Raw genomic sequence first — 14,565 nt, forward strand, 5'->3', positions numbered from 1 at the left:
CCACCTCTCTACCAAGAGGTTGTTAGTTTGACCCCCAGTAGGCTGAGAGTGGTCTTTTGATATAGGGATCTGCCTCTCAACCAAGAGGTTGTTGGTTTGATCCCCAGTAGGGTGATAGTGGTCTTGTGATATAGATGTCCACCTCTCAACCAAGAGGTTGTTAGTTTGATCCTCAGTAGAGTGAGAGTGGTCTTGTGATATAGGTGTCCACCTCTCTACCAAGAGGTTGTTAGTTTGATCCTCAGAAGAGTGAGAGTGGTCTTGTGATATAGACGTCCACCTCTCTACCAAGAGGTTGTTTGTTTGATCCTCAGTAGGGTGAGAGTGGTCTTGTGATATAGATATCCACCTCTCTACCAAGAGGTTGTTAGTTTGATCCCCCAGTAGAGTGAGAGTGGTCTTGTGATATAGATGTCCTACTATCTACCAAGAGGTTGTTAGTTTGATCCCCCAGTAGGGTGAGAGTGGTCTTGTGATTTAGATGTCCTACTATCTACCAAGAGATTGTTAGTTTGATCCCCCAGTAGGGTGAGAGTGGTCTTGTGATATAGATGTCCTACTATCTACCAAGAGGTTGTTAGTTTGATCCCCCAGTAGGGTGAGAGTGGTCTTGTGATATAGATGTCCACCTCTCTACCAAGAAGTAGTTAGTTTAATCCCCAGTAGGGTGAGAGTGGTCTTGTGATATAGGCGTCTGCCTCTCAAGCAAGAGGTTGTTAGTTCGACCCACAAGTAGGGTGAGACTGGTCTTGGGATATAGATGTCTGCCTCTCTACCAAGAGGTTGTTAGTTTAATCCCTAGTAGGCTTAGAGTGGTCTTGTGATATAGACGTCCGCCTCTCAACCAAGAGGTTGTTAGTTTGATCCTCAGTAGGGTGAGAGTGGTCTTGTGATATAGACGTCCACCTCTCTACCAAGAGGTTGTTAGTTTGATTCCCAGTAGGGTGAGAGTGGTCTTGTGATATAGATGTCCACCTCTCTACCAAGAGGTTGTTAGTTTGACCCCAAGTAGGCTGAGAGTGGTCTTGTGATATAGACGCCTGCCTCTCAAACAACACGTTGTTGGTTTGATCCCCAGTAGGGTGAGAGTGGTCTTGTGATATAGATGTCCACCTCTCTACCAAGAGATTGTTAGTTTGATTCCCAGTAGGGTGAGAATGGTCTTGTGATATAGACGTCCACCTTTCTACCAAGAGGTTGTTAGTTTGATCCCCAGTAGGGTGATAGTGGTCTTGTGATATAGATGTCCACCTCTCTACCAAGAGGTTGTTAGTTTGATCCCCAGTAGGGTGAGAGTGGTCTTGTGATATATACGTCCGCCTCTCAACCAAGAGGTTGTTGGTTTGATCCTCAGTAGGATGAGTGTGGTCTTGTGATATAGATGTCTGCCTCTCAACCAAGAGGTTGTTAGTTTGATCCCCAGTAGGATGAGTGTGGTCTTGTGATATAGATGTCTGCCTCTCAACCAAGAGGTTGTTAGTTTGATCCCCAGTAGGGTGAGAGTGGTCTTGTGATATAGACGTCCGCCTCTCAACCAAGAGGTTGTTGGTTTGATCCCCAGTAGGGTGAGAGTGGTCTTGTGATATAGACGTCCGCCTCTCTACCAAGAGGTTGTTAGTTTGATTCCCAGTAGGGTGAGAGTGGTCTTGTGATATAGATGTCCACCTTTCAACCAAGAGGTTGTTCGTTTGATCCTCAGTAGAGTGAGAGTGGTCTTGTGATATAGATGTCTGCCTCTCAACCAAGAGGTTGTTAGTTTGATTCCCAGTAGGGTGAGAGTGGTCTTGTGATATAGACGTCCACCTTTCTACCAAGAGGTTGTTAGTTTGATCCCCAATAGGGTGAGAGTGGTCTTGTGATATAGATGTCCACCTCTCAACCAAGAGGTTGTTAGTTTGATCCTCAGTAGAGTGAGAGTGGTCTTGTGATATAGGTGTCCACCTCTCTACCAAGAGGTTGTTAGTTTGATCCTCAGAAGAGTGAGAGTGGTCTTGTGATATAGACGTCCACCTCTCTACCAAGAGGTTGTTTGTTTGATCCTCAGTAGGGTGAGAGTGGTCTTGTGATATAGACGTCCACCTATCTAGCAAGAGGTTGTTAGTTTGATCCTCAGTAGGGTGAGAGTGGTCTTGTGATATAGACGTGCACCTCTCTACCAAGAGGTTGTTAGTTTGATCCTCAGTAGGGTGAGAGTGGTCTTGTGATATAGATGTCCGCCTCTCAACCAAGAGGTTGTTGGTTTGATCCCCAGAAGGGGTGAGAGTGGTCTTGTGATATAGACGTCCGCCTCTCTACCAAGAGGTTGTTGGTTTGATCCCCAGTAGGGTGAGAGTGGTCTTGTGAAATAGATGTCCACCTCTCAACCAAGAGGTTGTTGGTTTGATCCCCAGTAGGGTGAGAGTGGTCTTGTGATATAGATGTTCCTCTCTCAACCAAGAGGTTGTTAGTTTGATCCCCAGTAGGGTGAGAGTGGTCTTGGGATATAGACGTCTGCCTCTTAAACAAGAGGTTGTTAGTTTGATCCCCATTAGGCTGAGAGTGGTCTTGTGATATAGACGTCTGCCTCTTAACCAAGAGGTTGTTGGTTTGATCCCCCTGTAGGATTAGAGTGGTCTTATAATAGACGTCCACCTCTCTACCAAGAGGTTGATAGTTTGATCCCCAGTAGGGTTGGAGTGGCCTTTCTACCAAGAGTTGCAGGGTTTGGGCCCTTCTGTAAATTGGTTGTGGTTTTGATTACTCATGGACTATCAAATAGGACACCACACTGCCTTCTTTCAAAGAAACATACGTGAGCATGATTCCATTGCACATGAGGTTTTGTCACAATTAAGCTTAACTTAAAACAGTTATTACCAGGTATATGTAAATAGTTTGATGTATTTGTTGTAGGGAAGGAAGGCCATACACAAGAAAAAGAAGGCCATGAACTAGAAAAAGAAAAAAATTGCAGCATTTTGAGTTGGTTGGTAGGGTTCTTTGTTCTGCTGCCGCTTGGAAGCGGGATTGGAATTGCGATCACTTGCCTTTTTTTTAAGAAAGATGTCTGCAATGTACAAAGACGTATATGTAAGTAACACTGTTAATTTCTTTACGGGTTCTCAATAAATTTCAGTTGAACCGTCTCAAAGAGTAAAGTAACCGACCAGCTTCTACTTTTTCTATTTAAAATTCATTTAGTTTTCCAAATTTGAACTGGCCCAATTGCCATTTAAAACGTCCATTTTGGCCGGCAGCCGGTTCTTATTGAGAACACTTAAAATTTAAATGAAGAGGTCAATGTGGTCAGATGTCCATAGTAAAAATACGATAAATTTGGTGCAGTAGATCTCCAGTGCTGAAAGAGAGTGCTGAATGAGGGGTTCTATGATAAGAATTAGTTGTGTTTGTTGAAAAGTAAGAGACACCCATTAAAGGTTAATTTGCTCATTCTGTTTCTGAATCCCTCATGAAGCTATCTACGCAAAGAAATCTTTATTTTGATCATTTCAACCAAACCTGATAACTATTTCTATTGGCATAATAAATCAAACAAGTTTGATAACCAGTCTTTAGTAACTATTGACCCTTTTATTGTCAACATGTAATGTAATTGACTTTCATTTCTAATCCCTCTCTTGACAATTATAATGCCTTCTTCCAAAAAACAATGGTATATATATATCAGTTGGACAGTCTGTCTTTTAATCGGTCATTCGGTAGTCCAAGTACTTTTCAAAACAATGAAATATGCACAGTTTGACGTAATACAATAAAACTACTTGATCTTGGTATATGACCATATTGTATATGAATCAGTAGTTCATTGGTCTGAGTCATATATATATATATATATATATATATATATATTTCCAACCTTTACCGTGCATATCTTCAGCTATTTGTATGGCCATAATATTTCAAAATATAGTGGTACCAAGCCTAATCGCTTCTGGGATTCTGGAGTCATCAAAATATTTTGAGTTAAGGGTGGCAAGGCAAGATGGTTGGGCAGGTGGCTCCGACAGGCACACCACAGACAAACCTCACAGCTTTGGTTTAAACATATATTTTTTTAACATAGCTTTAGTACAGTTATGCATACAATTTATTCCAGTGAAGGGCACACAGACACCTCATGCTGGCGAAGAAACTCCAGATGAAGAACGAGAATTAACGGAACCAAATCCAGAGTCCAATGGTAATAATCAAGAACGCTATACATGCCCTGTTACATGGGTGTCATATTTTTGTATTAAATGGTTTAGAAAATATTTCTCCTTTTGGATGTGAGAATATTATTTTTAAATTCGCAAACTTCACCCATGTATCATATACTGGTTGAGGGCCCAAATCTGAATAGTACACAAATTCCTAGCACCTGTTTAAATACTTGTTTACTTACCGTGATCGATTATTCGATTATCTGGATCAATAAACACGCTTGATTAAGCAATGCGCAACAGAATCATGTCACAGGGCCGCTTGAGCATCTTTGTGAGCACTATGTTGATCTACATTTAAAATATTTATTAATAGAAATCCCGCTTTACATTTGCGAATTGAGTGTTTTCAGAGACAAGGTGAACTTTTGAAAAACAAATGTAATTCGGCAGCTAAGTAAATGAAGAAGTATTATTATTAATCATAAATAATCATAATTTTGTTATTTCACAGGGTTAAAATGCAAATTAAAGTAGTCAAAATTAATCAAGATATTTTAGAATGGCGTATAAGTTTAGAAAAAAATAAAGTGTTCAGGATTGTTCAGAATATCTCCATGTTGTAAATTGAATGGTGATAATCTGTCCATAAAATATGTGATTTTCATAATAAAATTGAAAGGACATTTTCAGATCAGGGTCACTTTGAACCACTGAATTCAATAAGGTTCATCTTCTGCATAAATTTATTTCTGTATAACAGCCTTAATACATTTTGGTGTGTGGATAATTTAACTTCTGTATTATTGCCTTGATTTGTTACATGAAATAACCATATTATGGTAAATTAAAAACGCTTTGGGAGACTCAATGTACATATGACGTACCATTTGCGTCAAAAGCTGCTTATAACCGACTGTAAAGCAGAAATACAGGTGCTTCTCAATTTAGTTTGGGTGGCACTTCCATATTAAGAGCTTCAGGTGTAATTATATAGAGGTACAAGTCTAAATACAAAGGTGTACACTGTAAGTCTTAATATAGAGGTGCACGGCAAAATATTGTAATATTATAATAACAATGTTTTGGCAAATTTTTGCCGCCGTTTCAAAAGCCGTTGAATTATGTTTTATATTTTCATTCCAGGTGAAATACATGTAGGACAGAATGGTGGGGCCCAGGCAAGCCACAGAGGAGATACAGGTAAAATATCATTTAACATCTGTATAATTAATGCCTTAATTTATTTTGTTAGGTGTAATACGCATACACTTATGGAAAATAAGAATAATGCTAATGGAAGCTTTATAGAGATAATAGTCTTAATGTAAATGTAGAAGTCTAAATATAGAGATGCACCTTTATTATGCCCCCCTTCGAAGAAGAGGGGTATATTGCTTTGCACAGGCATGTCGGTCGGTCGGTCCGTCGGTAGACCAAAGCTTGTCCGAGTGATAACTCAACAATTTTTGGACGTATGGTCATCAAACTTCACATGAAGGTTGGGCCTGACCAGTAGATGACCCCTATTGATTTTGGAGGTCATCGGGTCAAAGGTCAAGGTCACAGTGACCTTGAATGGTAAAAGGTTGTCCGAGTGATAACGTGACAATGCCTGCACCCATGGCCCTCAACCTTGACATGGAGGTTGGGCCTGACCAGTAGATGACCCCTATTGTTTTTGGGGGTCATCAGGCCAAAGGTCAAGGCCACAGTGACCTTGAATGGTAAAAGGTTGTCCGATTGATAACGTGACAATGCCTGCACCCATGGCCCTCAAACTTGACTTGGAGGTTGGGTCTGACCAGTAGCTGACCCCTATTGTTTTTTGGGCTCAATGGGTCAAAGGTCAAGGTCACAGTGACCTTGAATATGAAAAGATTGTTCGAGTGATAACTTAACAATGCCTGCACCCATGACCCTCAAACTTGACTTGGAGGTTGGGCCTGACCAGTAGATGACCCCTATTGTTTTGGGGGTCATTGGGCCAAAGGTCAAGGTCACAGTGACCTTGAATGGTAAAAGGTTGTCCTATTGGTAACTCAACAATGCCTGCACCCATGGCCCTCAATCTTGACTTGGAGAATTGGCCTGACCAGGAGATGACCCCTATGGTTCTTGGGGGTCATCTGGCCAAAGGTCAAGGTCACAGTGACCTGGAATGGTATAAGGTTGTCCGAGTGATAACTCGACAATGCCTGCACCCATGGCCCTCAAACTTGACTTGGAAGTTGGGCATGGCCAGAAGATGGTCCCTATTGATTTAAGGGTCATTGGGCCAAAGGTCAAGGTCACAGTGACCTGGAATGGTAAAAGGTTATCCGAGTGATAACTTGACAATGGCTGCACCCTTGGCCCTCAAATTTGATTTGGAGGTTGAGCCTGGCCAGAAGATTGTCCCTATTAATTTTAGGGGTCATTGGGCCAAAGGTCAAGGTCACAGTGACCTTGAATGATAAAAGGTTGTCCAAGTGATAACTCAACAATGCCTGCACCCATGGCCCTCAAACTTGACATGGAGGTTGGGCCTGACCAGTTGATGACCCCTATTGATTTTAGGGGTCAAAGGTCAAGGTAACAGTGACCTTGAAAGCAAACTCGACAATACTTGGACCTATGGTCATCAAACTTGACATGAAGGTTGGGCCTGCCCAGTAGATGACCCCTATCGACTTTGGGGGTCATCAGGCCAAGGTCAATGTCACAGTAACCTTTAACGCAAAAAGTTAAAGCTTCCCCCACTGATATCTCAACAATGCCTAAACCTATGATCATTAAACTTGACATGGATGTTAAGCCTGACAAGTAGATCACCCTTATTGATTTTAGAATTCATAGAGCCAAAGGTCAAGGTCACAGTGATCTTGAATGGTAAAAGGTTGTCCGAGTGATAACTCAACAATGCCTGAACTCATGGCCTTCAAACTTGACTTGGAGTTGCATCTGACTTGTAGATGACCCCTTATGATTTAAGGGGTCATCGGCTCAAAGGTCAAGGTCACAGTGACCTTGAACGAAAAAAAATTGTCTTGTGATAACTTGACAATGCCTGCACCCATGGCCCTCAAACTTGACATTTAGGTTTCTGGTGACCAGCTGATGACTCTGGATTTTGAGTTCTTAGAGTCAAAGGTCATGACGGTCATAACACACTTTATCCTCACACTTTAATGGTCATAATCTTAAAACAGCAATAAATCAGCTGTCATTTCGGTCCATGCATATTTCATTCAATTGTCCATATAATCCTGACAACATGGCGCTCAGGGGGGGGGGGGGGCATAATGTTTGACAAACATCTCTTGTTTATTTATGAATCAGTGGTGTAACTATATATGTAGAATTGCATCTAAAAATAAAAACATATAATACAATTTTATACAGAGCAACATTTATTGTTACCTTGAACATCACCTTAGTGCAAGAACTCAATATCTGCTTCTATTTCTATATGCAGTTATTGAGTTATTGCACCAAGGTGACGAATATTGATTATCGCTGTACATAACAAGTTGAATGCGACTTTTTACCAAGATGGTACGTCAAACTCGACCTGATCAGTGATTGTTAGAGGTCGGAGCTGGCATTTGAAATGTTGCAGTGGGCTGAGTCCCAACACACGACATATCACACACAAAACCTGTAGATCTTATTTTCTATCCTCTGCGACCTGTGTTCCAACCAACACGCTGTGTGCCAGTATTTAAGCCTCATAAGGTAGAAGATAAAGGGTGTCAGCAAATCAACAACATAGCACAAGCCGATCTGAAGAGGATTAGTGTTGTTGCTTTTTATACGCCCGAAGGGTCGTATTATGTTATGGCCTCCATCGTCTGTCCGTATGTCTGTCCGTCCGTTAGCAATTCCGTGTCCGGGCCATAACTTGGTAACTAATAAAGCGATTTTCAAATAACTTTATACAAATCATCACTACATTAAAAGGATGTGTTGCGCGCAATTTCCAGGTCCATACCTCAAAGACTAGAATCACCATGGGGGTGCGTTAGCAAATCCGTATCCGGGCCACAACTTGGTCACTAATAAAGTCATTTTCAAATAACTTTATACAAAGCATCATTACATTAAAAGGATGTGTCACGCGCAATTTCCAGGTCCATACCTCAAACACTAGAATCACCATGGGGGGACGTTAGCAATTCCATGTCCAGGCCATAACTGGGTTACTACTAAAGCAATTTTTTTAAATAACTTAATACAAATCATCTCTACATTAAAAGGATTTGTCAAGCATGCTTTCCAGGTCCGTACCTCAAAGGCTAATTTCTCTTTGGGGCGTTAGCAATTTCGTGTCCAGGCCACAACTTTGTGTTACTACTAATAAAGGAATTTTTAGAAAACGTGTCCTAGCCACAACTTTGTAACCAATAAAGCAATTTTTAGATAACTTTATACAAATTATTGCTACATTAAAAGGATGTGTTGTGAGCACTTTCCAAGTCCTGCTACTTTTAAACTTGTATTCTCAGATTTTCTAAGGAAGTTTCAGATATTCTATTTTTTTTATAAAAATATTTTATTTCATAAAATCTGATTCCATATTAGTACATCCTTCATTGCACTACTTACCAGTATGTATGTTGTTTTACAATTATTCTATGTTGTAAAAAAATACTGTTGAACAAAGGTTTTTATTAGCACTGCTAACTTAAGTATCATTAAAGTTTCAATATTTGAAGTTTAAGCCTTTGTTGTAAACACTTCACACCTAGTAAGCAGTATACTAGCATAACCTAAATGTTTATTAAAGACCTCAAGCCGAATCTTCTTCGGGCGTATAATGCTCCGTTTCGCGGTGCTCTTGTTTAATTTGACATAATCATCGTAAAGGGCTAAGGGAAGAAACTGCTGTATTAGATGTGTGCAAATGTAATGAATAATATTTAAAAGAAAATCAATTGACAGGTTTAATTAAGTTCTGATTTTTATGAGCTTTAAATGCGTCTTAAAGAACGAAATACAAGTCGTAAAGTCATAAATAATGACTCTAGCATCATTAAGGCACAAGGCCTAAAAAAAAATACATTTGGTTCGGGTTACCCGACCCTACCTACGGAATAGGCGCCGACCCTAACGTTTTTATAGTCAGTTTTAAAAAAAAAATGAAAAACTAAAAAAAAAAAAAAAAATATTTTCTTTTTTTTTTTGCTTTTCAATATGTAGTTTAAAACCTTAATTGCTTATATAGAAGATAACTTTAACACCATTCTCCAATGTTGAAAATGACATTCTTATATAAAGCCTAATAAAAATAAAAAAAATTAAAAAAATTAAAAAGCCTACCTACCCTACCTATTTTTGAAAAGGATGTAACCCTAACCAAACAATTTTTTTTTTTTAGGCCCAACCTTTTGGGCGATTATACAATTAGTAAACAGTGTATATTTAGATCAAAGAGTCAGGCACCTCAATACAATATAAGTAGTCCGAAACTAATTTAATGCGTCTCAGAGTATCTTTTACATCAAACGTTTTGTGAAAATAATTTAAATTCAAATACTAGGGCTGCAAAAATATTTCAGTATACCCCAACAAAACATAGTGTGTTCTTTGGAGTATGTGAGGTTGTACATAAGAAAGTGCTTGTCTGTCGATCAAATAGTTGGTCTTTAAGTTTTGTCTGGACCATTACGCTAAACGCTGCTAACAAACTATAGTTACCAATTTTTAACTCGACTTGAACATGTTTGAAATGACAACATCAAAATGGCAGCATGTCATTATTGTTATCATGTTTTAACCACATGATTTTCCATACAACGCCAATTAAATTGACTGTTTCCACATTTCTTTGCATTAATGAAACAAAAAATATTAAATTTAAGTTTGTGATCGAAATTTATTTCACACATGATCACAGAAATTGATGTTTTCACATGTAAAGGTATTGCTTGCTATGATCACTCGTTTGGAAATTGTTAAAGCTTTTGACATAGTATGAAACAAATGTAGGTTTTGCAATTGTAACAGGCTCTTTTCTAAAGTAAAAGTCATGTATACTTAATAAGCACAGCAATGTATTTGCTGTTAGCCTGTGTACTTAAACAATTAGGGTGGGCCATTACATCTGAGTTAGACTATTAAACAATCAAGGCTGGCCATTACATCTTAGACTCTTAAACAATCAGGGTTGGCCATTACATCTTAGACTCTTAAACAATCAGAGTTGGCCATTACATCTTAGACTCTTAAACAATCAAGGCTGGCCATTACATCTTAGACTCTTAAACAATCAAAGCTGGCCATTACATCTTAGACTCTTAAACAATCAGGGCTGGCCATTACATCTTAGACTCTTAAACAATCAAGGCTGGCCATTACATATTAGACTCTTAAACAATCAGGGTTGGCCATTACATCTTAGACTCTTAAACAATCAGGGTTGGCCATTACATCTTAGACTCTTAAACAATCAGGGTTGGCCATTACATCTTAGATTCTTAAACAATCAGGGTTGGCCATTACATCTTAGACTCTTAAACAATCAGGGTTGGCCATTACATCTTAGACTCTTAAACAATCAGGGTTGGCCATTACATCTTAGACTCTTAAACAATCAGGGTTGGCCATTACATCTTAGACTCTTAAACAATCAGGGTTGGTCATTACATCTTAGACTCTTAAACAATCAGGATTGGCCATTACATCTTAGACTCTTAAACAATCAGGGTTGGCCATTACATCTTAGACTCTTAAACAATCAGGGTTGGCCATTACATCTTAGACTCTTAAACAATCAGGGTTGGCCATTACATCTTAGACTCTTAAACAATCAGGGTTGGCCATTACATCTTAGACTCTAAACAATCAGGGTTGGCCATTACATCTTAGACTCTTAAACAATCAGGGTTGGCCATTACATGTTAGACTCTTAAACAATCAGCGCTGGCCATTACATACAAATTAGACTCTTAAACAATCAGGGTTGGCCATTACATACAAATTAGACTCTTTAACAATCAGGGTTGGCCATTATATACAAATTAGACTCTTAAACAATCAGGGTTGGCCATTACATACAAATTAGACTCTTAAACAATCAGGGTTGGCCATTACATACAAATTAGACTCTTAAACAATCAGGGTTGGCCATTACATACAAATTAGACTCTTAAACAATCAGGGTTGGCCATTACATACAAATTAGACTCTTAAACAATCAGGGTTGGCCATTACATCTTAGACTCTTAAACAATCAGGGTTGGCCATTACATCTTAGACTCTTAAACAATCAGGGTTGGCCATTACATCTTAGACTCTTAAACAATCAGTGTTGGCCATTACATCTTAGACTCTTAAACAATCAGGGCTGGCCATTACATCTTAGACTCTTAAACAATCAAGGCTGGCCACAACATCTTAGACTCTTAAACAGTTTACATTTTAGACTCTTAAACAATCAAGGCTGGCCATTACATCTTAGACTCTTAAACAATCAGGGTTGGCCATTACATCTAAATTATTCTCTTAAGCAATCAGGGTTGGCCATTACATACAAATTAGACTCTTAAACAATCAAGCCTGTCCATTACATCTTAGACTCTTAAACAATCAGGGTTGGCCATTACATCTAAATTATTCTCTTAAACAATCAGGGTTGGCCATTACATCTAAATAGGCAACATGCCAAATCACTCTTGCTTTATAAAATAGTCCAGTGCGTTAAGTGTTACATGGTGGACGAATGTGGTAATGTACATGTGGTTACTGGAAATAATATTTGTTTGGTTTGATTCAGGACCTTGGGCAAGATTTGTGGAATATTTGCGGAACTGTTCCATCTTAACCAGTCAGCCCTGAACTAGATGAACGCTGCGTTTAGCATCCACAGCTTTCACTGAGCTTTGCCAACTCCACAAGGCGGATGAGGACAATATGGAGGAGGTGAAGGCCTCACAGCTACCGGCTTCATAGCTACCGGCTTCATTAACACAACACATTCCTTTTTTTCATGTTTTTGATAGTTCATGTAGTTAGTTTGTATTTGTTCAGAAATCTGTTTTCAGTAAATTACTGAAGAACACTTTTGAATTTTTGACTTATTGGGCTTGTACCTGTATTTTTCATTATATTATTAGCTCACCTGAGCAAAAAGTGCTCAAGGTGAGCTATTGTGATCGGTCTATGTCCGGCGTCTGTCGTCCGGCGTTAGTCGTGCGGCGTCAACAATTGGTTATAATCAACCTTTTCTCCTAAACCCCTCGGAAATTTGAATGAACCTTCATAGGAATGATCCTTGGTTGGTGCTTTTTCAAAATTGTTTAAAGAATTGAATTCCATGCAGAACTCTGGTTGCCATGGCAACCAAGAGGAAAAGTGTCAACAATTGGTTATAATCATCATCTTCTCCTAAACCGCTTGGACATTTTTAATAAAACTTCATAGGAATGATCCTTAGTTGGTGCTTATTCAAAATTGTTCAAAGAAATGAATTTCGTGCAGAACTCTGGTTGCCATGGCAACCTTAAGGAAAAGTGTCAACAATTGTTTATAATCATCATCTTCTCCTAAACCACTTGGACAATTTTAAAGAACTTCATTGGAGTGATTCTTGGTTGGTGCTTTTTCAAAATTGTTCAAAGAAATGAATTCCATGCAGAACTCATATTGCCATGGCAACCTAAAGGAAAAGTTACAAAACTTTTTTTGGCAAATACTATTCGGCCCAGTGCTTAAATATTTGGTGTGTAACATTGTCTATTGGTTATCTACCATGTTTATCAAAATTATGCCCTTGGAGAAAAATTGGCCTCACCTTGTGGGTTACAAGTTCATTATAAATACATTTTGTTAAAATGTGATAGTTATGTGAAGTTTACTCTTGAAACAAGGGCAGCAAGTCTTGCTATATGGTCTCCCTTTTTATTGGAGATACCACTACTTTCTATTTTTAGTAACAAGGGAATAGATTTTAATTATTTTTTTTCAAATACTATTAGGCCTAGTGCTTAAATATTTGGTGTGTAACATTGTCTATTGGTTATCTACCTTGTTTATTCAAATAATGCCCCTTGAGAAAAATTGGCCTCACCCAGTGGGTTACAAGTTCATTGTAACTACATTTTGTTAAACTTTGATAGTTATGTAAAGTTTACTCGTGAAACAAGGGCAGCAAGTCTTGCTATATGGTCTCCCTTTTTGTTGGAGATTCCACAACTTTCTATTTTTAGTAACAAGGGAATATATTTTAAATTTTATTAAGTCTTCAACATAGTCACTTCTTAGGTAATTATTGTTCTTTTTTTAGGTTCATAGATTCAAATAACTATTATACACTTTATTCTTTAGAAGAAATTTCAATTTTTTACTCAATGATAAATTTAATAATCAGACTTTTCCATTGAACTTCATGTATATTATTGTAAACTTCATGTAGATTATTCTTAGCTACAGTCGTATCTTCTGTGTGGATGGTGAATAAGCCTTGTACACAAAAATTTGATTAATGTAAGGATGGTGATGTTCTTCTAGATGGAAGAAGCAATAATAGAATATGTTAGTGTACTGCTCTTTGATTTTTAGAGCTTAAGGCAGATTATTGATTTTATTGGATGGTGCACTGTTTGTTGTTTGTGTATCTATACTAAAAGTTATTTCAGTGTGCAAGCAATTTAACATAGTTTTGTCAGTGTGCAGCCAATTGAACGAAGTCCTTTCAGTTGTTTGTGTATCTATACTAAAAGTTATTTCAGTGTGCAAGCAATTTAACATAGTTTTGTCAGTGTGCAACCAATTGAACGAAGTCCTGTCAGTTGTTTGTGTATCTATACTAAAACTTCTGTCAGTGTGCAAGCAATTTAACATAGTTTTGTCAGTGTGCAGGCAATTGAATGAAGTCCTTTCAGTGTGTAGGCAATTGAACAAAGTCATGTCAGTGTGCAGGCAACTGAAAAAAGTCCTTTCATTGTGCAGGTATCTGTACCAAGTACTGTCAATGTGCAGTCAATTATCAAGCCCTGTCAGTGCTCAGGCAACTGAACAAAGTCCTGTCAGTGTGCAGGTATGAGAATCGAATTCTGTAAGTGTGCAGTCAGTCATCAAGTCATGTCAGTGTGCAGGCAACTGAACAAAATCCTGTCAGTGTGCAGTCAATCCACAAGTCCTGTCAGTGTGCAGGAAACTGTGACAAGTCCTATCAGTGTGTAGGCAACTGTGAAAAATCCTGTCAGTGATATTCCAGGCAACATGTTTGACCAGTATGTTTTTCAGTATTCTTGGAGAACAAATATCAAGCTATATTGATTACAAAGGTTAAACTCTTTTACTCAGGTGAGCGATTTAGGGCCATCATGGCCCTTTTGTCTGTAGTATTGTGCTTTATGTTTTTAGCTCACCTGAGCACTAAGTGATCAAGGTGAGCTATTGTGATCAGTCTATGTCCGGCGCCCATCATCTGTCGTCAACA

At 38.6% G+C, this 14,565-nt stretch overlaps 1 long non-coding RNA gene across 1 annotated transcript; it reads left to right on the forward strand.

Annotated features, from left to right (window-relative positions):
- Positions 1–4,107: 4,107 nt before the first annotated feature.
- On the forward strand, positions 4,108–11,987 carry LOC128221174 (uncharacterized). Its single transcript, XR_008258908.1, has 3 exons — positions 4,108–4,180; positions 5,289–5,345; positions 11,899–11,987. It is a non-coding gene; the product is annotated as an uncharacterized LOC128221174 (long non-coding RNA).
- Positions 11,988–14,565: the final 2,578 nt, after the last annotated feature.

The sequence above is a fragment of the Mya arenaria genome, chromosome 16 (assembly GCF_026914265.1).
Source record: "Mya arenaria isolate MELC-2E11 chromosome 16, ASM2691426v1".
Classification (NCBI taxonomy): domain Eukaryota; kingdom Metazoa; phylum Mollusca; class Bivalvia; order Myida; family Myidae; genus Mya; species Mya arenaria.